Consider the following 20,495-nt stretch of genomic DNA (forward strand, 5'->3'; position numbering starts at 1 on the left):
GGCCTGGGGGCTTAAACAGCAGGAACTTATTTCTCGTTATTCTGGTGTCTGAGATGAAGGCACCAGCAGATTCAGTGAATGGTGGGCACCCATTTCTTGGTGAATAGTCTTTTCCTGGTGGGGAAAGAAAGGGACAGAGAGGGGACTCCGATCTCTCTTCCTCTTCTTATAAGGGCACTAATCTCATCCTGGGGCCCCATCCTCATGACTTCATATAAACCTACTTATCTGAACATCTTCACCTCCTAAAACCTCCTAAAACAATGGGTGTTAGTCTTCAACATAAGGATTTAGGGATACAAACATTCAGGGCATAACTCTTCCCTCCCCTGTCCTGTCTCCTGAGAAACTCCAGAGGCAGACTGAAGGCAGCAATCCTCCTTCAGAACTCTGGGCACTCACAGTCCTGCTTTCTACATAGTGTTTAAGAGCAGGTACATGAAATTAAATCACAGCTCCATCATTCACTAGCTGTGTAACTGTAGGTGACTCTTTCAACTTTACTGAGCTTTGTTTTCTCCATCATAAACAACAAAAGATAATGGTACACCAAGCACTGCTTTGAATCTTTCAGTGGAGCGAGTATGAAGGACATAGCATGGGAAGTGCTCAGGAAATATTAACAGAGGGACACATAATTTCAGGGAGGTTATCGTGTGAAAAAAAAAGTGCACTGTCGACTTGGTAAGAGCTGGTGGTTTGTATCAGTGCCAGTGGTAGTTCATTCTCTCTTTGGTGGAAACTTTGAACTGACTTCCTAACAGAATTAGAGTTTAAGCTGCTGGTCAGAGCTGGGCAGCAGCATATCACTAGGATGGGGAAAAGACCAAAGAAACCTTTGGAAGTTCCCGTTGGTGGGGAAGGTGGAATGCAGATGTCAGCTTTGTTTGCAGGGCTGTGAGTGATGGCGGGTCCTGTGGGCAGAGAATGGTCACTGTGGGAGATTTAGGGTCTTTGTCCTCAGAAGTCACAGTGAGACTCCCAGTGGAATGATGGGAGCTGAAGGAAACTTTGAGATGACTGGTCCATGTCACTCCTTTAACAGGTTAGGGAAGTGAGAGCTGGAGAAGTCTGGTGATTTATACTCTCGATGCCTGTTAACTAGTGCCGGTCCTTGTGTACAACACCCAGCCGCTTCATGTCAATCAGTGATTTCTCTCTTGAACCATCCTGTTTTATCAAACAAGTTAACAATCTAAAACCAGAAGTATCTTTTATCTCAGGAGCTCAAGAATCCCACTAAAATTTTTTTAAAGTATGTTTTAAAGGGCAGGAACTATTAATTATCAAGCACCCACATGTACTAAGATACCTGGAGTCCTACATGGGCTAAAGTTTGGTAGTTTTGCTCAAAAATCACTGCAGACAGTGACTGCAGCCATGAAATTACTATATATGCTGCCTAAGCGAGCACTGCAGCCATTAAATTAAAAGACGCTTGCTCCTTGGAAGAAAAGCTATGACAAACCTAGACAGCATATTAAAAAGCAGAGACATCACTTTGTTGACAAAGGTCCATATAGTCAAAACTGTAGTTTTTCTAGTAGTCATGTATGGCTGTGAGAGTTGGACCATAAAGAAGGCTGAACACCGAAGAATTGATGCCTTTGAACTGTGGTGCTGGAGAAGATTCTTGAGAGTCCCTTGAATGGCCGTGAGTTCAAACCAGTCAATCCTAAAGGAAATCAGTCCTGAATATTCATTGTGAGGACTGAGGCTGAAGCTCCAATCCATTGGCCACTTGATGCACAGAGTCGACTCATTGGAAAAAGCCTGATGCTGGGAGATTGAAGACAGGAGGAGAAGGGGACGACAGAGGATGGGATGATTGGATGGCATCACTGACTCAATGGACATGAGTTTGAGCAAACTCTGGGAGATGGTGAAGGACAGGGAAGCCTGACTTGCTGCAGTCCTTGGGGTCCTAGAGTCAGACAGGACTGAGCAACTGAACAACAAGAGAGGGTGTTTCCCTTTTCACTGAAGAAACAAACCCAGAAAGGTCAAGGGCTAAATCACAGGGACAGGATGCCTCCAGGCCAAGTCTTTACAGCTTTAGAGAAACCTGTTTATCTGAGGGCCAGTGTTCATGTGTTCATGTAAACATTTGTGACAATTTCCAAGCAGGCAGAGATGATCCTTTGAGATACTGATTTTTTAAAGAGAATAATCAAACATTTTCCCTCTGATTTCTGCTAATTCTAAAGATCTAATTTAAAAACTCAATTGAGTCCTTGATATGCTTTTTTTAAACAATATTGAAATTGATGTCATTTTTAACAACTTTGAGAGCTTCTTGCAGGTTTTGTTAAAGTTATATAAAGTAGAAATAAAATATGGAGAAGGAAATGGCAACCCACTCTAGTATTCTTGCCAGGAAAACCCCATGGACAGAGGATCCAAGTGGACTACAGTCCACGGTGTCAGAGTCAGACATGACTTAGCGACTAAACAACGACAACTGTATAGCACATGAAACTATATTTAATATTCTGTGATAAACCATAGTGGAAAAGAATATTATAAAGAGAATAATATATATGTATGTGTCGGAATCACTTTTCTGTGTAGCAGAAATTAACACATTATAAATCAACTATATTTCAATAAAATTTAAAAAGGAAATAAAATGAAATATTTGATATTAGCCTTTCATGAGAGCTCTCTAAAATTTTCTATTGCCTGTTTATATGTTTCTGCTTTAAAAAATATGTTCATTGTTGAAAATTTGGAGAATTTCAATAAAGATCCAAACAATAGCAAAGATTTGCTCATATTTCCACCACTCTGAGATAATGACCATTAATATTTTGGTGTGTGTGCTTTAATTGGCGAGCTGTGTCGCTCAATCGTGTCCAACTCTTTGTGACCCCATGGACTGCAGCCTGCCATGCTCCTCTGTCCATGGGGATTCTCCAGGCAAGAAGGAGAGGGTTGCCATGCTCTTCTCTGGGGGCCCAGGGATCGAACCCAGGTCTCCCACATTGCAAGCAGATTCTTTACCACCTGAGCCACCAGGGAAGCCCATGAATACTGGAGTGGGTAGCCTATCCCTTCTCCAGGGGATCTTCCTGACCCAGGAATTGAACTGGAGTCTCCTGCATTGCAGTCAGATGCTTTACCAGCTGAGCTACCAGGGAAGCCTGTGCTTTAATTAATGGGCTGTTTTTTTAGTTTACAGAAAGACTGAGATGAAAGGAGGATTGGCATGGATTCCCTCAGCTCCTCCCCTCGAGTTTCTCCTGTTACCCACATCTTGCCTCATTGTGGCACATTGGTTGTTATCGATAAGCCAATACTGATAGATTATGATGAAAGAGTACATAAGGGTTCACTCCTGGTGTTGTATATTCTCTGGGTTTTAACAAATGCATAAGGACATGTAGCCACCATTTGAGTGTCACACAGAAGAGTTTTTCACTCTTCAAGAAAGCATATATAGAATTAATTTTGATGGTAAAGAATCCGCCTGCAATGCGGGAAACCTGGGTTCCATCCCTGGGTCGGGAAGATCCCCTGGAGGAGGGCATGGCAACCCCCTCCAGTATTCTTGACTGGAGAATCCTCATGGATAGAAGAGCCTGGCAGGCTATAGTCCATGGGGTTGCAGAGTCAGACACCACCAAGCAACGAAGAACACCACACACATTCGAAATTTAATATTTTTATATGTTCTTTAGTTTTTCAATAGAGGTGGTTGTTCTTTGATTATAAAAGTAACACATGTTTATAATAATAGTGCTGGCACACAGAACCACTGAAATGAATCATCTAAAAGATGGCAGTTTTTAAAAGAACGTGTTTATTTTATGAATTCCATTAGGTGCACATCAGGAAACAATCATGGAAGTTTTAGGGCCCAGATCTTAGCGCTGGAGGGTTGCCTTTGCCTCTGCGGTTTTTGCGTGAGTTAGTGATTAAGTCTTGAGCCACCAGGAAGGTGAAACCTGAGTGGGTTCACCCACATAGCCCACAGAAGACCTGTTGCGCGTCCTGGAGGGTGGGTAGGTTTAAAAGTCTTCATTCTGGGTTTTCTCCCCATCATCCGCCCCTCAAAAAGGGCAGCCAGGGCGCCTTGGCCTGCAGTGACCTCCTTCCAGGGCAGAGATGGGGCCAGGGGACTGCGGGCCGCAGTGGCCCTGGTGACGCAAATGCTCCTTGCTCCCTCGGCCTCAGGCGAGGCTGGGGAGTTCTTGGGGGTGGGGGAGGCGAGCTTAGGGGGGGCCGGGCTGGGGGTGCTGGTATGGGGGGAGTCGTTGGCTGCGGATGGAAGGGAGCCGGGCTGGGACATGTAGCCGAGGGGAAGAGGCGCTAGGGTCGGGGGGCAGTGTAGTAGGGCCGCCCGACACGGTGATGGGATATCCTCGTGGTGGATGGGGCTGGGGTTGGGAATGGTTGGGAGAATGGTGCGGGTAGTGGGACTGCTGCCAAGGTGGCCTGGGATAGGGGTGGGGCTGGGGGGGTTGTCTAGGGGCCAAACTGGAGGTGTGGCCTGAAGCAAGGAGGCAAAGCTGAGCCTGAGCCGTGGCCAGGGGACAGGCGTGGCGTGGCCTGGCCTGAAGGAGGTGGAAGGAGAGCCCGACTAGGGGCGGGGCGTGGGCATGGGCGTGGCCAGTTTGAGGGCGTGGCGTGGCCCAACGGGGCGGAAGGAGAGCCCTGCCGGGGGCGTGGCCGGGCGGGGCGGGGCCAGTAGACGGCGTGGAGTGGCCTGGGGGCGGAAGAAGAGCCCGGACGGGGGCGTGGCCCGACGGGGGCGTGGCCTGGGCGGGGAGGCCGAGGCTGGTGTGCTCCGCGCCGCGCTCCTCGCGCCGCATCCGAGCCCGCCAGCCCAGAGTCTGTTCGCCGGAGCTGAGGCTTCTCCGAGACCCCGGCGTGCTCAGAGCTTCGCTGGGCCAGGAAGGACTGATCCTAAGTCGCCGGGACGTCTAGGATCGGCCGACTTCGGAGGCTCCTGCGAGCGGGGCCGCTGTAGGTGAGGCTGCATCGGGGCACGGGGAGCTGGGCCGGCGGTCCGCAGCGTCGGCTCCCCGGTGTCCACGGGGAGCCCGAGTCCGGGAGCGGAGGTACCCCAACGCCGGCCCCGCAGCCTGGGCGTGATGTTCGCTCAGTGCGTTTGCTGCGTGGCCGGGCGGCCCGGGATCGTGGGACTCCAGCCCCGCGCGCCCGGGGACCCCCGAGACTTGACCCGCCGCGGGCTGCGGGAGGGACAAAGGCGCGGGGCGCCCGCGCCGCCCAGGGGATGCGCTGGAGAACTTCGCTCCCTGGTGCCCTGGGCCTCATCTCCCGAGAGAGGCGGCGGGATCCCGAGCTGGAGGGGTGGGCTCCAGGGCCGTTTTCCTTCCACTGTGGTCGGCATGATGGGGGGAGTCGGTACCCCAGCCCCAGGGGTCACAGACCCGTGCTGCGTCCACGTCTGGGGAACTCGGGTGACCTGAGCGGACGGCCACCATCTGGCTGTGCTGTCGCAGAGCCCGAGCAATGCCCTCCCCCAACCCCTCCAGGTGCGGAAAAAGAGCCAAACCAACCAAGCAGACAAACAAAACTCTCAAAACTCTCTCGGTCAGTTGCTTCCCAGCACTGGACAGTCTTGTCGATGAATAGAAGAATAACTTGAGTTTATTTAGCACTTGTTACCAAGGCCGTCTGAATTCGTGTATCACGCGCCGGTCCTGTCGTCGCGCTCCCGCGTCTCAGGTCATTTTCCGTGCCTGGTGTTTACTACCCTGTTATATCCCTGCCAAGTCCACAAGTTCTGTGCTCGCCTTCTCTAGCAGGCATAGAAACGTTACCTGTTTTATTCCGCATCCCCCCACCCCCACTTCCTAACAAACACTCCTTTTCTGTGTCCCCCTTCTACCAGGCTTCCTCCCTGCAGTGTCCTGGGGACCTGTTGTCTGTGCTTCTCTGTTCTGAACCTTGTCCTCTGCCCCCGCCCCCACCCTTTAGAGTTTTATGTGACTGTTTCTTACCCAGCATTCTCATCTTCACCCATCTGCCTTGGTCTCCAGATCAGCCATTCTCCTCCCACCAGGCTGCTGGTCTGTCTTTCTGCCTGGGTTCCTGTGTCTTCTGCCTACATTTTACCTGTTTCTCCCTGTGCTTTTCCCGCCTCCAGTGCACACTTTGTTTCAGTTCCTCTGGTTGCTGATTTTTCTCCTGCATCGCCATCCCTCTGTCCATTTCTTCTCTTCCAGTCGGTCCCCCATCACCTGGCAGACGTCTTTATTTCAGAATGTCGGAAAGTGTCAGGAGGAGGCGGCAGCTTGCCCAGGACTGTTGTGGATTCAAGGATCTCCTTTCCTGTTCATGGTTGTGTGTGTGTTCTTGCTGAAGTAGTACCACCCGTAGACAAGTTCTCCGGCTGTGTTGATACTTATATTGATATGAATATTAGGTAGCAGTTATCGAGCACTTACAAGGAGCCAGGCACCCTTCTGAGGAAGTACATGCAGTAATAGCTCACGAATCCTCCTCACATCCCTGTAACATCAATGCATTCCTAGCCCCATTTTACAGATGGATAAAGGGAGGCTTGGAGAAGTGAAATACCAGGCCCAGAGCCCCTCTTCTCACCACACCAACTTTTGAACTCAGACATGGGTTGGGATTTGGCTTTGGAAATAAGGTCATTATTTGTGTGTTTTATTTAGTCTGCAGTTTACAGCAGTGGAGGGCATAATAGCTGTACCTGTAAGGTTGCATGTGGGGAAAAGCTGTTGTCTCCCGTCCTTCAAAAAGACGGAGACACTGCCTGGACTGGCCTCCAGCTGGCTTTCCTGAAGGGAGTGCTGGCCCCCTTGGCTACAGGAGAGCTCGAGAAAGCTTCACGCCAAGACCATTGCCAGCTGCTCCGCCCCTACAGTGAGAGGTCAGTTTCACTTTAGCTGGCCAGAGCTTCAGGGTCCTTGAGTGCCCTGTGATGCTGCGAGTCTTGTTTGTTTCCATTTCATTGTACAATTTAAAGCCTTGTTCGGATATCTCCTTCGCCTTCCTGTGAGTTGTAGGAAAGTATTTGTTCTTTTGCTGATGCTGAAGCAGAGTCTTGGGAAAGTTTTCTGCTTCGATGGCTAGAAGGGACCTTATATTCCACAGATGAGGAAACCGTGGCCCAGAGAAATAAAATGACATGTCCAAGGGAGGCAGCTGGATGGTAGGGCTGGCCCTAGATGCCCGACCTGCTGGCTGCTGGGCCAGACTCTCCATGCCTGGCTCTGCAGCCTGGCAGGGTGGCCTCTCAGAGACCTGCTGTGCCGAGCGGCCGAGTGCTGCTCCCCGCCCCCACACCCTTTCCTGAGCTCAGAGGCAGCAGGAGGATTCATTGCGGATGGAATTGTCTGTGGCTCTTTTTTTTTTTTGTCTGAAAGCTAAATATTTTAAGAATATTTGCTTCTGAGATTTGTAATGGCATACATGGGATCATAAAACACAGAAGTATAAATTCAAGTGTTTTAGAAAGAAGTATTTTTTGTTTTCCGGAACATCAGGCAGGAACACCAAACGTACACTGCTTTCTCGAGGCACATTGTACAATCCATGGCAGTTTCAGAATCAGTAACTGGAATGTTGGAGTGCGTTTTCTACTTGCATTAGTAGAAAGGCATTAGTACTCACGTGGTTCCCTTCATCTCTGCATTTCAGATGAAATAGGGTTGACAGGGAGCCTGTCTCTGTGTTGGCCCTGCCCTGACTACCCGTCTCTCCCACTGACCTGGGACTCCTGTCTGTGCCCCCCAGTTCCCAGCTGTCCTGCTGTCCGGTTCACCTCTTTCTCCAGGAGCCCTCGGGGAACCTGGAAGGTGCCGCCTCCCCACGATTGCTCAACCATTCCATATCTGCCGTTCTTGACAGAATCCAGTCCTGATGCCCTCAGGTGTATGTTGCATGTAATTAACTTCTCTCTGATGTTCCCGAATGAGATGGGTGGGTCTGTGCGTCCCTGGGAGAACTGATGAGACGTGTCTGTGTCCTGTGGTTTGGATGAGGACTGTGTAACTGAAGAGCAGGTTAGGTTCACAGCTCCCTTGCATAGGTGAAGGCGTCAAGGTTCATGACTATAGCCCCATAGGACGAGTCAAGGCTGAGGTTTGAACGTGGGGCTGCCTGGCTCAGGAGACCCACACGCATGCATCTCCAGCGTGTCTCCTCTGAAGCTTGTAGCTCCCTCTGCAGCAGTGTCCTCAGGGCCTTTTATGAGCTAGAAGGTTCCTGGTGCCGAGCCAACATGGGGATACAAAGGGGTGCGTGGGGGCCTTGGGGGGTTTCCAGGCACCCTCGTTCATCTCCCTCCTGGACCAGGGGTATGCTTGCTGACTGGGGGAAGCCAGGAACTGTGGCGAGCCCCAGATGGACAGAGGTAGTCCAAACGTGGTTGTGGCCATTTGCTGTGGTTGGCATGTCAACGCTTGTGGTCACGGATAACGCCCCATGCCTCAGCCTGTGCTCGTGATCTTCAGGTATCCTAGACAGAGGACTGTTCCCTCCCGTCTCTAGGACCTTCGAGGACCTGATTACTTGGCCAGAAATATCCCCCGCCTGTTTCCACATCACCATGGAAGCGTTGCGAGCTCAGCGCTGTCATTTCAGGGACCGAGTGCCTGACTCGGGACATCTTCTCTGGCCAGATCTGAGTGGGCCCCCATTCTCTCTTGGGGTTTAGCCATGGAGTTGGGGAGCTCTAAGAGGACCCCGCTGGCTAATCTGGGAAAGGGAGGGACCAGAGTTTTCCCTCCCCGACTAGCTCTGTTACAGAGATTGGCAGGCTGTCCTCAGAGAAAATAGCACACAGGTCTGAAATGACTAGCCTGGAGAGTGGCCATGGCGGGAGGCAGCCCACAGGAAGCCGGGGTCTTTGCTTGGCATCCTGGGTAGGTGCAGGGGGCGGAACCCTGATTTTACTGTCAGAGCAGAGGGGTCAGGAGGCCAGGGAGGAGGTATGCTCCTGGTAGCAGAACCTGGATCACAGGCTTTCAGGGAAATTGCGGTTCATATAACAGGAGCAGTAAGCAGTCTTGTCATGGAGTATCACAGTTACACCTCAGTCACACTAAACAGGGTCAGGCCCTGCTCAGTCACCTCCACATACAAGGTATAAGGAGAGAGAGTAGATCGGAGTCCTAAAACCACTGACCTGTAGGTATAGAAACCTGTCCACTTGGGGTGTTGGGACCCTGTGGCTTCAAGAGTTTATATGCTGGATGCTAGGAACATCCCTACCGTCAGGGAAGTTCACACACTTTCCGGGGGGAGAGGCTGGCGTGTGAAAGTCCTGGGACCCATAGCAGGTGAGGGGTCAATTTGCAGGGAGGGTGTTTAGGGGAGTCCATGAGAAGCCTAGGATCCAGGAAGGCTTCCTGGAGGAGGTGCTAACCACAGCCTGGGCTGAACAGGAATGCTCAGGTTGGGGAAGGGGCTGACAGAGGGAGGCATTCCAGCCTCTGGGGACAGAATAAGAGGTGGGGAGACAGACCCCAGTTCGGCGATGAGGGACCTTTAGACAATTCTGAGTGGCCCCTAGAATTGAGGGGCCCTTTATTCATTACTGTCACCGTGTGCCCAGAGCAGTGGTTCTGAATCACTATCTCCCGGGTATTTGTTAGAAAAGCAAATTCTAGGACTTTCCCCCTGGAAGCCCCCAGAATCAGAGGCTCAGGGGTGTGTGTCTGTATTTTAACACCTTCCAGGTGACTTTCTTGCATGCTAGTTTGAGAACCAGCGCTCTAGAATGTATGAAAAACAGCAGCTCTTCATTGCTCCTTCAAAGATCCGGGATCACATTCCTGCGTGGTCAGACCTCTCTCTGGGATCCGCCGCCCACCGTCCTTGTGTTTCTGTACTGTGTACACTCACACAACTGCCTTGCCCACCCTGCTTCATTTCATCCCTACTAGTGACGTAGACTGTTTCTACAACACTGCTCCCTGACATGATTTCCTAGTGTTTCAAGGTCATCAGATAAACGGTTCAGGTCCCAACTCTGCTGCTTGCCAGCTGTGTGACTTTGGGGTGGCCTTCTCTGCCTCAGTTGCCTTTCTGAACAGTGTAGATAGTGGTACTCATCTCTTCACTGAGTGGTTCAGACTTTCTTGGGTGTTGCAATTACCTGGGGGTCTTTCGGAAAGATTGGTGCCTTCTCCCACCCCCAAATAGTGTTAGATTGTTCAGGGGCAGTGAAGTTGGTCACAGGCTGCCATGAGGATGGGAGAGTCCATTCTTACAGGGTGCTCAGAAGAGGTCCTGGCACTTGTCAGCTGGTGGAAGGGAGGCTCTCTGATGGTTTTGTGATGGGATGAGGAGAAAGCACAGACATTGTCGCTTGTTCCATGAATACTTGCTAGTTGTTGAGGGCCTGTTGGTTTGGGGCTCTCCTGGTTGTTCCATCTTATTCTGAGTGCATCTCCAGGTCTGACTCTGAGCCTCCTCCAGGTAGGACTGCAGAGGTCTTGTGTGAGCAGAGCACACAGGCCCCCACCCCCGGCCCACCTTCCCAGCACCGGCACCGTCTTCCATCCTCTGTACAGAACAACTTGACTTTGGAATATAACCAGATTCTAAACTCATGAAGGCGCAGTGCTTTCCAGTAAGAATGCTCCCCCCCCGACCCCGGGGTTCTGACCCTGCCCTAATCTGTCATTTGTACCTAGACACCTGTTTTCAGACACACCAAACACCTCCAGACTTGTTCTTTACACCTGAACACACCAAACATCTCCATCTCTGTCTTTACACCAGACTGTCTTCTCTGATCTAAATGTCATATCATAAATTATGTATTTCTGGCAGTTACTTAAATAACATATGACCTTTCTGCATACTGTGCCCTGTCATACATATTCTTTCAACCTTCATTCATTGTTAATTCAATAACTGTTGATGGGCGTCTGCTTTGCATCGAGCCTGAGCTGATGGTTTTATCCCCTCTTTCCTGTGGAAGGACAAGCATACCTATCACCGTGTAGAAGGCGTTTCTTTAGGTTTCAGTTTATAGCTGCAGCCTGCTCTATACCTTTTGGTGACGTAATCACCCCACTTGTAATAATAGAACATCTGAAGGACATTTTTCATGTTGACTCCATGGGCCTTCTTTGAACCCTGCTGAGATTAATTAAATCAAACCCCGTGCAGCAATTATCCTAAAATATCCCCACCAGTTATTAAAATCTGGTTTGCCTGGGGCTGGAGACCATAGTTGGTACTCTCAGGATGAAATCCACCATCCAGTGTAAGGTCTGTGGGTTTCTCATTTCTTTTAGTCTAGAGTCCGTCCTAGTGGTTTGGTTAAATCAATTAAAGAAACAAGAAATAGGAGAATTAATATCTCAGGTTTATAATTTGTTCTGTCTCTGTGGAAAAGTTAGATTCTGTTTTTGGTTTTGTTTTTTGCTGTGCAGGGTATATAGGGAGCTGATGTTTACTCTTTAGGTTGGCTGGAGTACATTTAAATCTGTGTTGAAAATAGAAATAATTGATTCACTCTATTTGTTCCGTTGCCCGAGGACTAAGTGAAAATCTACCACTAGGGAAACTTTTGTGTGGCCAGCACACAAGTGGCTCAGTATTATGGTAAAGACTAGCCTCCATTGTGTGGGCTTAGCATTATCACTGGTGTTACCCACGGGCTGAATAGCCTTTAGAAATACAGGCCTTCACAGGAATTGCCCTGGCTTAAATGTTCCATGAATCCTTCTGAAATAACATCCCCCAACCCCTCATTTGAAACAGTAAAGGAGGAGGGAATATATGAATATCTACAGCTTCAATTATATTCAAAAGGGTTAGATTTTTAAAATGAGAAAAGTTAAAACTGTGTTTTAATTTTAAAAATATGAGGTTAAGAAATAACCCAGAATACACGGGAAAAGTCAACAGTGTTCTTTAAAATGGTCTGTTCTAAGATCTCCCAGGCCTGCTTTCTCTACCTTTGACTTTTCTGAAACAAACCTAAACTCCCCAGAGTGGATTGAGTGGCCTGTCTTACTGAAGAGCCTGCTTGTTTTATCAAGTTGAGTCCAGCGCTGGCGTTAGATCATCCCTCTGCGTCCTCAGGCCTCTCTGCCAGGACCATGGTGTCCCGCACTTCCCAGAAAAGCATGGGGGACTTCACCGTTATGGCCCAGCTCCAGTTCTTGGTGTCTAGGGTGGGGCCCACACACATGCATGGGGGACTTCACCATTATGGCCCAGCTCCAGTTCTTGGCGGTGACCTCTGGGGTGTGTGTGTGTGTGTGTCTAGGGTGGGGCCCACACACGTGCTGTGCTGAGTCAGTGTATCCTTGAGCCTAAGTCAGGTTGAGACGCCTGGCATCCCTGAGACATGAAGCTGTGGGATTCTGAATAAGGAAAGTGGCAGCTTCTTCTGAAGATTCATTTTTTTATGAAAAGCCATGGCAAGGGGTGAGGAAGAAGACTGACTTGTAAACTTGCAGCTTGTAGAATCTGGATGACTGATGGGATCCTATTCGTATTTTTTCTTCGTTTTTTAATCTCAAGGCATGTGCAATCTTAGCTCCCTGACCAGGGCGCGAACCCATGCTCCCTGCAGTGGAAGTGCAGAGCCTTAACCACTGGGCCACCAGGGAAGTCAATTTGTATTTTCAGTAATTGTCCTCACCCACCAGCATCGGGGTCAACCGTTCTGCTCAGGGTTGAGCCGCCCGTGTCCAGCCGCAGTTCTTGAAATGCCATGTGCCCGGCAGAGTGCCTTGTGCTCATGGATGATGACGGTGCTCGTTGAGATGGAAGGACGCGCCATTCCTAAACGCAGCCGTGGTTCCAGCCATGGGGAGGCCTTTCCCAGTCTCCACTAATCCTTCCCTGCAGTCTCACCGTCCCTCCTAGATCTGTGTGCTGGGTGGGAGGGCAGTGATGTAGGATGACCTTCTCCGGGCTCTCTTTCAGGCTAGACTTTTCTACCACCGGGGATGGGGAGCCCTGGAGAAGGGTGGAGATGCTCTATCTGTCTATGCTCTCCTCCCCTGCTGTGGGTCAGGGCTTCCTGTGGCTCGACTCAAAATTAGGAGCAAATACTCGGGCTTAGAGAACTCGGTAGACCTTCTTTCTGATCACCTGTAGGAGGAAGCAGGGTCTCTCTCTGCTTTTCCTGGTCTTTGTTCCTACTCTGACCCTCATCCAAGGTGCTCGCCCTGAGTTGGTGCTCGCCCGAAGCCTTCATGCGGGACAGGGATGCGCGCATGTCCTGGCATTTCAAGGCTGGCAGTGGGTGGGTCAGAGTGCACAGCGCCCTTGCTGCTGCCTGAAGGTGTGAGTCTGAGGTGCCCTGACATACCAGCACGTCCAAGGGGGTTTATCACACTGACTTCCTGGGGGCTGTTTCCAAGCCTGCTGAGATTAATTAAATCAAACCCCATGCAACAATTATTCTGAAGCAAAATGGCTTATTAAATTCTGGTGCATGCTGGATTACTGAATTTGTATTGTCCCAGTAGACAATTACAGTTTTGCTTGTTTTCTCCTCTAGGACTTTAATAGCCTGTTTTTATTTTTGTGGGTGAATACAACCAATCTCTCCTGGTTTTTCTTTCCTGCTGAGATGAGTCGTCTCTAAGGAAGGAGGAAATGCCATTGTCAGCAGACAGCACTGTTTCTAGGCTTTCCTGGAAAGTCGATTCCATAGAAGCAGGTCTTACTCTCCACACAGTGCATCTGTTTTTCTCTGGCTGGGAATTTTTTAAGAAGTCTTTGTGTCAGTTGGAACACTCATCTTCTGAGATGAAGATAGTGGCTATCTGTGCAGATCAGTCCAGGAGAAACAGAAGGTTGGCTCAACAGGCGGGTTTCTGGTCCCTTGTCACCCAGACCCAGGCAGCCACTTCTCTGTGTATGCTTGCAGCTCAACTGAAGAGACCTGGGAAGCGCTTTGGTTTGCATTATTGAGAGAGGATTAAAAAAAAAAAACAAAACCCACACTGGTTTCATGAGTGTTATGGCTCTTTATGTATGTCGCTTCCCTAGTGGCTCGTTGGTAAAGAATCCAACTACCAATGCAAAGGATGTGGGTTTGATCCCTGGGTTGGGAAGATCCCCTGGAGAAGGAAATGGCAACCCACTCCTGTATTCTTGCCTGGAGACTCCCATGGACAGAGGAGCCTTGGTGGGCTACAGTCCGTGGGGTGACAAAGAGTCAGACACGGCTGAGCACCTGAGCACGCAGGCATGCATACACCTTTCTTTCAAACAGGAGAGTTTCTTTTATGGGATTGTTTCTAGAGATGACTAGCCATGCATATTCTACATGCCTGGTCAGTGAATCTTTCTTTTCCTCGTACAGACTCACAGCTGCAGGACTCAGTTAGCTTGGACCACGTTTCTCATGGTCTTTTAGATGGAAAGTTATTTTCCCCATTGGGAGGAGCCTACAGCTTTCACCTCAGAAGAGAGGGAACTTCAGACCCGCATCAGGATCCATTCGCTAAGGGCTCAGGAGGGGATCTGCGTGGTTCCTGGTCTCAGGGCAGTGGCTCTGTTGCTTTTGGAGTGCAGAGGCCCTTATATACTCAGTGCTGCCTCGGCCAGACGCGGAGGGAGACGGGGAAGCAGTGGCCTTGGTCTCAGAACCTGCTGCTTCCCTGTGGAGGTGGCCACGTCCACCTGCTGCTGTCTACGCAGGAACTCAGACACTTCTGACACCTGTCCTGGGCTCTCTTGCTGAACCTGCCTCCGTCAGTCACGAGGTTTGCACAGTCAGGAAGGTCTCTGTAAAATACCCAGATCCTGGTGCCTGATTGTATGGAAGACTCAGATGTGGTGTGTAGATGGTTTTCTTTAGCTGGAGTGACTTTGTTAAGAGTCAAAATCTGACACACAAGAGGCAAGAGTTGGCAGAAAAGAGTGGGGATTTGAGAGTTCAGTCAATATCGAATTATATTCGTCGGGAGTTTTACATTCTTGTTAATCTTTAAGATTAAGATTTTTTTTAAAAGCTGAAATTATTGTAGATTCACATGCATGGTATAATGCAGTAATATTTATGTGATGTGTACAACATCATGGCTGGGATATTGACACTGATGTGCGTGCATGCTTGCTCAGTCGCTTCAGGCGTGTTTCACTCTTTGCGACCCTATGGACTATCCCCCTGTCAGACTCCTCTGTCCGTGGAATTCTCCAGACAGGAATACTGGAGTGGGCTGCCATGCCCTGCTCCAGGGGATCTTCCCAACCCAAGGATTGAATCCACGTCTCTTGCGTCTTCTTCATTGGCAGGCAGATTCTTTACCCACTGAGCCACGTGGGAAGCCCGTTGATCTTGCTACATGAAGATAAATAGCATTTCTACCACCAAGAGGGTTCCTTGTGTTGTCCGTTTATATCCACACCCGCTTCCCTCCTGCCCCTACTCCTTCCTTTGCCTCTAGCAACCACTAATTCTTCCTGCATATAATTTTATTTAAAAAATATTATAAAATTGGAATCATACTGTATGTTAGGTATTGCTTTGCTTACTCAACACACTTCTCTGAAGATGATACTACTTCCTTAGATATGTGTGGCTTGCAAATATGTTCTAAGTTTGATGAAGTCTAATTTATTGATTGGTTTTCCTTTTTTATGGATTATGCTTTTGGTGTCAAGTCTAAGAACTCTTTGCTCAGCCCTAGATCTTAAAGATTTTCTTCTACTGTTTTTTAAGTTTTATAGTTTTACATTTAAGTCAATGACTCATTTGAGTTAGCTTTTGTATAAGGTGTGAGATGTAGGTTGTAATTTTTTGTGAGATTTTTGTTTGTTTGTGGTTTTTGCCTGTAGATGTCTAATTGCCCCAGCCCCCTTTTTTGTTAGAAAGGCTATGCCTTTTCTATTCAGTGACTTTTGCACTTTTATCAAAAATTAGTTGCGCATATTTGTGTAGGTCTGTTTCTAAGTTCTCCTTTCTGTTGCATTGAGCTATGTGTCTCAGCCAACATCACAGTCTTGATTACTATAGCTTTGAGTCTTGAAATTGGGTGGACCAATTCATCCCAGCTTATTCTTTTTCAGCATTGTTTTAGCTATTCTAGTTCCTTTTGTTTTCATATAAATTTTTGAATAATCTTCTCATATCTGCTAGAATTTGGGGAGAACTAGCATCTTTACTATTTTGAATCTTCCAGTCTTCCATTTTTGCATCATTATTGTGCAGTTTTAAGCATATAATTTCTGTTCATGTTTGTATAGATTTCACTTTTGAACACTTGTAAATGGTATTGTATTTTTTATTTCAATGCCCATGTGTTCATTGCTATGTAGAAATACAGTAAAAAAAAATTCGTTTGTATGTGGTTGACTTGTATTATATAACCTTGTAGAGCTCGCTGATTAGTTCTAGGGTTTTTTTGTGGATTCCTTGGGACTTTCAATGTGGATAATTGTGTCGTCTGCAAATAGGGATGATTTAATTTCTTTCTAAACTGTATGCCTTTAATTTACTTTTCTTGCCTTATTGAACTGGCTAGAACTTCTTGCACTGTGTTGAATAAGAGTGTGAGAGCAAATGTCCTTGCCTCTTTTTGATCTTAGAGGGCGTCCTATCTTTTCACAATTAAGTATAATGTTAGCTGTAGGTTTTTGGCAGATGTGCCTTATCAAGTTGAGGAAATTGATCTCTACTTTTTTTTTTTTAATGATGACTGGATTTTATCAAGTGTTTTCTCTGTCAATTGAGATGATTATGATTTTTTAGCCTGTTAATATAATGAATTATATTGATTAATTTTTCAAATATTGAACTAGTCTTGGATTCCTGGAATAAACCCAAATGGAACCCACTTGATTGTGCACGTAATTATTTTTATATACTGCTATCCCTAGAGAAGGAAATGGCAACCCACTCCAGTATTCCTACCTGGAAAATCCTGTGGATGGAGGAGGTGGGTTACCGTCCACGGGGCTGCAAAGAGTCAGACACAACTGAGCAACTTCACTCACTCCACTCACTCATATTCTCTTAGGTTTTATTAAGCGTTCTTATGTCTATATTCATGAGAGATCTTGGTCTGTAGTTGGGTTTTTGTTTGTTTGGTTTTGGTAGTGTTGTAGGGTACTATCTTTATCTGATTTTGGTATCAGGGTAATACTAGCTTCATACAATGAACAGAAAATGCCTTTCATTTCCTTGGTGACAAAGGATGGAATTAATGTTAGTTCTTTTTTAAACATTTGGTAGAATTCTTCAGTGAGATTTCATCTTAATTTTGAAATGACAAATTCAGTTTCCATAATGGTTAATATCTGTTGAAGTTATCTATTTCATACTGTATTAGATGTGGTAGTTTTTGTTTTTTGAGCATGTGATCCATTTTCTCTAAGTTGTCCAATTTTTTGTGGGTAGAGTTGTTCATAGTACTCTCTTACTATCTTTTTGATGTCTGCAGGAAGGGTAGTGCTATCTCATCTCATTCCTAATATTGGTATATTGTTTCTTCTATCTTTTTTTTCCCCTTAGTCAATCTTTTAGGAAGTTTGTTAACTTTATTAATCTTTTAAAAGAACTACCTCTTAGTTTTACTGATTTTTGCTATTTATCTGCTTTCTTTTATATCTGCTCTTACCTTTGTTACTGATATTTCTTTCCTTTTGCTTGCTTTGGGTTTATTTTGCTTTTTTCCTAGGTTCTTGAAGTGGGAATTTAGACTACTGATTTGAGTTCTTTCTTATTTTCTTATGTATTTATTTAATGCTATAAATTTTCCTCAAAGCACTGCTTTAGCTCTGTCCTATAAATTTTGATATGTCACATTTAATTTTTATTTTCATTCAATTAAATGTCTTTTTTTAATTCCTCTCTAGACTTCCTCTTTGACCTGTGGGTTATTTAAAAGTGTGTTTAGCTTCCAGATGTTTGGAAAATTTCCTCACATCTGTTATTGATTTTCAGTTTATCCCCTTATGGTTGGAGAATGCATTCTGTATGATTTCAGATAAGCATTTTTGAAGTTGGTTTTATGGTCTGGGATATTGTCTGTCTTGATCTATGTTCCGTGTGAATATGAGAAGAATATATTCTGCTGTTGTAGGGTGGAGTGTACTATGCCATTCTAATCCTGTCAGTTAATGCTTTTAATCCTGAAATGGAGTATTTTGTTGCAATGATGTTAATAGTAATTGTTTTTGTTTTTTTTCTGGTGAGGAAAGGGGAATGAGGATTAGACAGTGAAGAATTTTAATTCATATTTTTTGGTGAAAATAAGGAGACTGAAAATCCATAACAATCCATATTGTTAATTTAGGGCAACTTTGACAACCATCCAAGGGGAGGGTAGAGTTTATATTCTCTATTGGAAATGTGGTACCAGAGGACCATTTCATTACACTGTTGTGTTAGGATTAGAAAGTCTGACGAAAACCATCCTAGATCTCCATCAAAATTAGAGGTCAGATAGCTGGAGTTGCTGACCAGGACTGGAGGTATTTCAAGATTGGTTAGGTTTCTTCTTGTTGATTAGTATTTATTAGTTAACTAACTCACTGCTTACTGAGTATTCAATCTTTAATTAGATCTAGAGCAGAGTGGTGGGTTATTGATATAAAGCTATACTTTTAATCTATTCTGAAAAACATGTTGAGTAATTCCTCTGTTCCAGACGTGGTGCTAGTTCTTGAGAATATAAAAATTAACTAGAGAGACGTGTACTCAAGTAATTTTTATTCTCCCACAGAAGAAAACCTAGAAATCTCAATGGCTTCCATAAAGACTGATTACTGGGAAACCGAAGAGTAAATTAAATTTTGAAGATTATTTTAGTTTCAGATGACACAACTTAAATTTGAGCAACAATATTAAGTGTACTGTGTGGAGAAACTATTTTTATTACGTTGTTGTAGAGTCACATTCAGTTAAAAACCTGGCATTTCTTGCAGGTCTCCCAAGTGCCACACACTGAAGTAGGTGCAGGGAGTCTGGATTTGCTTAACTCCTTTTGTACATTTTCTTTCTTCAGTCTGATTGTTATAAAAATAGAGGCCAAGTATAAATTTTATACTCTATATCCATGTTTATGTGTTGTTTCTTCAGAAATAGAAGCTTCCATGTATAGTAAAAAAAAAAGTATGTACTGAAAAAAATAATTTTTATAATCTTTATAAACTTAATAATCTTAAACTTAACTTTTATAATCTTTATAAACTTAATCTTTATAACTATATAAAGAATATCTACAGAAGTGCTGTTGGATTTAAGTACAAACAGATCTGGTATCAGTGTCAATACGGACGTTACCTCATGTCGTTTTGTAAACACACCGTTAGTTTAACCTGTTTAACCAGGTACAGTTACAGAAGGGCAGCAAAGACCTTACTCTATTACATGTAACACAACAAGAAGTGAGAAAATGCAGTTAAATTTATCACAGTGTTTGCTGTCCTTTTCCCTGTGACATCATAGTTTCCCTCTAGTATCTCTTTTTCAGATCACAAAAGCATGTTATTTCCCAGAAAACCACTTGCTTTGATTAATGGGGCCAGGCCAGTCCAAGGACAGATTAAGCACACAGGAACCTGGCGTGATCCCTGGAGAAGGTCCTGTCTTCTTTCCCTCACCTTGTAGCTCTTTAATTTCATTACCGTGTTTCCTGGTAAGTCTCTAAGAAAGCTCCATGTATCTAAATAAATGGTAGATGATTGGTTGATGAGCTATTAACGGTTGAAAATAACAGGCTCAAACTTTATTTTTTATCATTTCATTAAGGAACATCCTCTTTCTTCCTAGGATAAAAAGAAGTGGGAAATGCTCTAGTCGACTGCTTTTATTCTTTCTCAGTTAATCACAGCCGAGCGGGATGGACTCTGCTTTGCTCCCCTGATTCACCGTTACTTTACTATGACATCAAGTTCTTAAAGATATTTGGAAGAAAGAGATCAAATGCCCTTATGACAGCTTGGGCGTACATCCATTGGCCTGACTGACATGGTGAGCCTTAGACAAATCAGGTGACTTCTTGGAGCCTCGTTGTCCCTCTGTCTGTGCAGTGAATCTGGGTGGTGATGAGGGACTCCCTCCTCCCTACTTAGTCATGGATGTTTCCGTTGTCATCTCTAGTCTGTGAGCTCCAGGGGAGCGAGAGCTGTTGGGCAGGAATAGAGACTCAGACGCAGAGAACAGGCTTGTGGACCCAGCAGGGGAAGGAGAGGGAGGGATGAATGGAGAGAGTAGCACTGATATACGTGCACTTCCATGTGTAAAATAGATAGGCAGTGGGAAACTGCTGTGTCGTATAGGAAGCCCAGCTTGGTGCTCTGTGATAACCTAGAGGGGTGGGATGGGGAGGGAGGTGAGGGGAGGAGGTTCAAGAGGGAGGGGACCAATGTATACTTATGACTGATTCATGTTGTTGTATGGCAGATGCCAACACAATATTGTAAAGCAATTATCCTCTGATTAAAAATAAAAGTAAAAAGAGAATGAATTGACCGTCCACCTGAAACTAACACCACACTGTTAATCAATTATAATCCACATGAAATAAAAATTAAAAAAAGGAATGAATTGACACAGCAAAGCCAGC

General features: G+C 46.2%; 1 protein-coding gene across 3 annotated transcripts in view; it reads left to right on the forward strand.

Annotated features, from left to right (window-relative positions):
- Positions 1–20,495, forward strand: part of SPATA13 (spermatogenesis associated 13) — a 223,041-nt gene that overhangs the window by 108,397 nt on the left and 94,149 nt on the right. Inside the window, exon 1 of one of the 3 annotated variants that reach the window (XM_061133467.1) lies at positions 4,764–4,972. The exons of the other annotated variants lie outside the window; for them this stretch is intronic. The gene's annotated coding sequence lies outside the window, so the exon portion shown is untranslated. Of the gene's footprint in view, positions 1–4,763; positions 4,973–20,495 lie in introns of those variants that run through there. 3 annotated transcript variants of the gene reach the window in all.

This window comes from Dama dama, chromosome 30 (assembly GCF_033118175.1).
Source record: "Dama dama isolate Ldn47 chromosome 30, ASM3311817v1, whole genome shotgun sequence".
Lineage (NCBI taxonomy): Eukaryota > Metazoa > Chordata > Mammalia > Artiodactyla > Cervidae > Dama > Dama dama.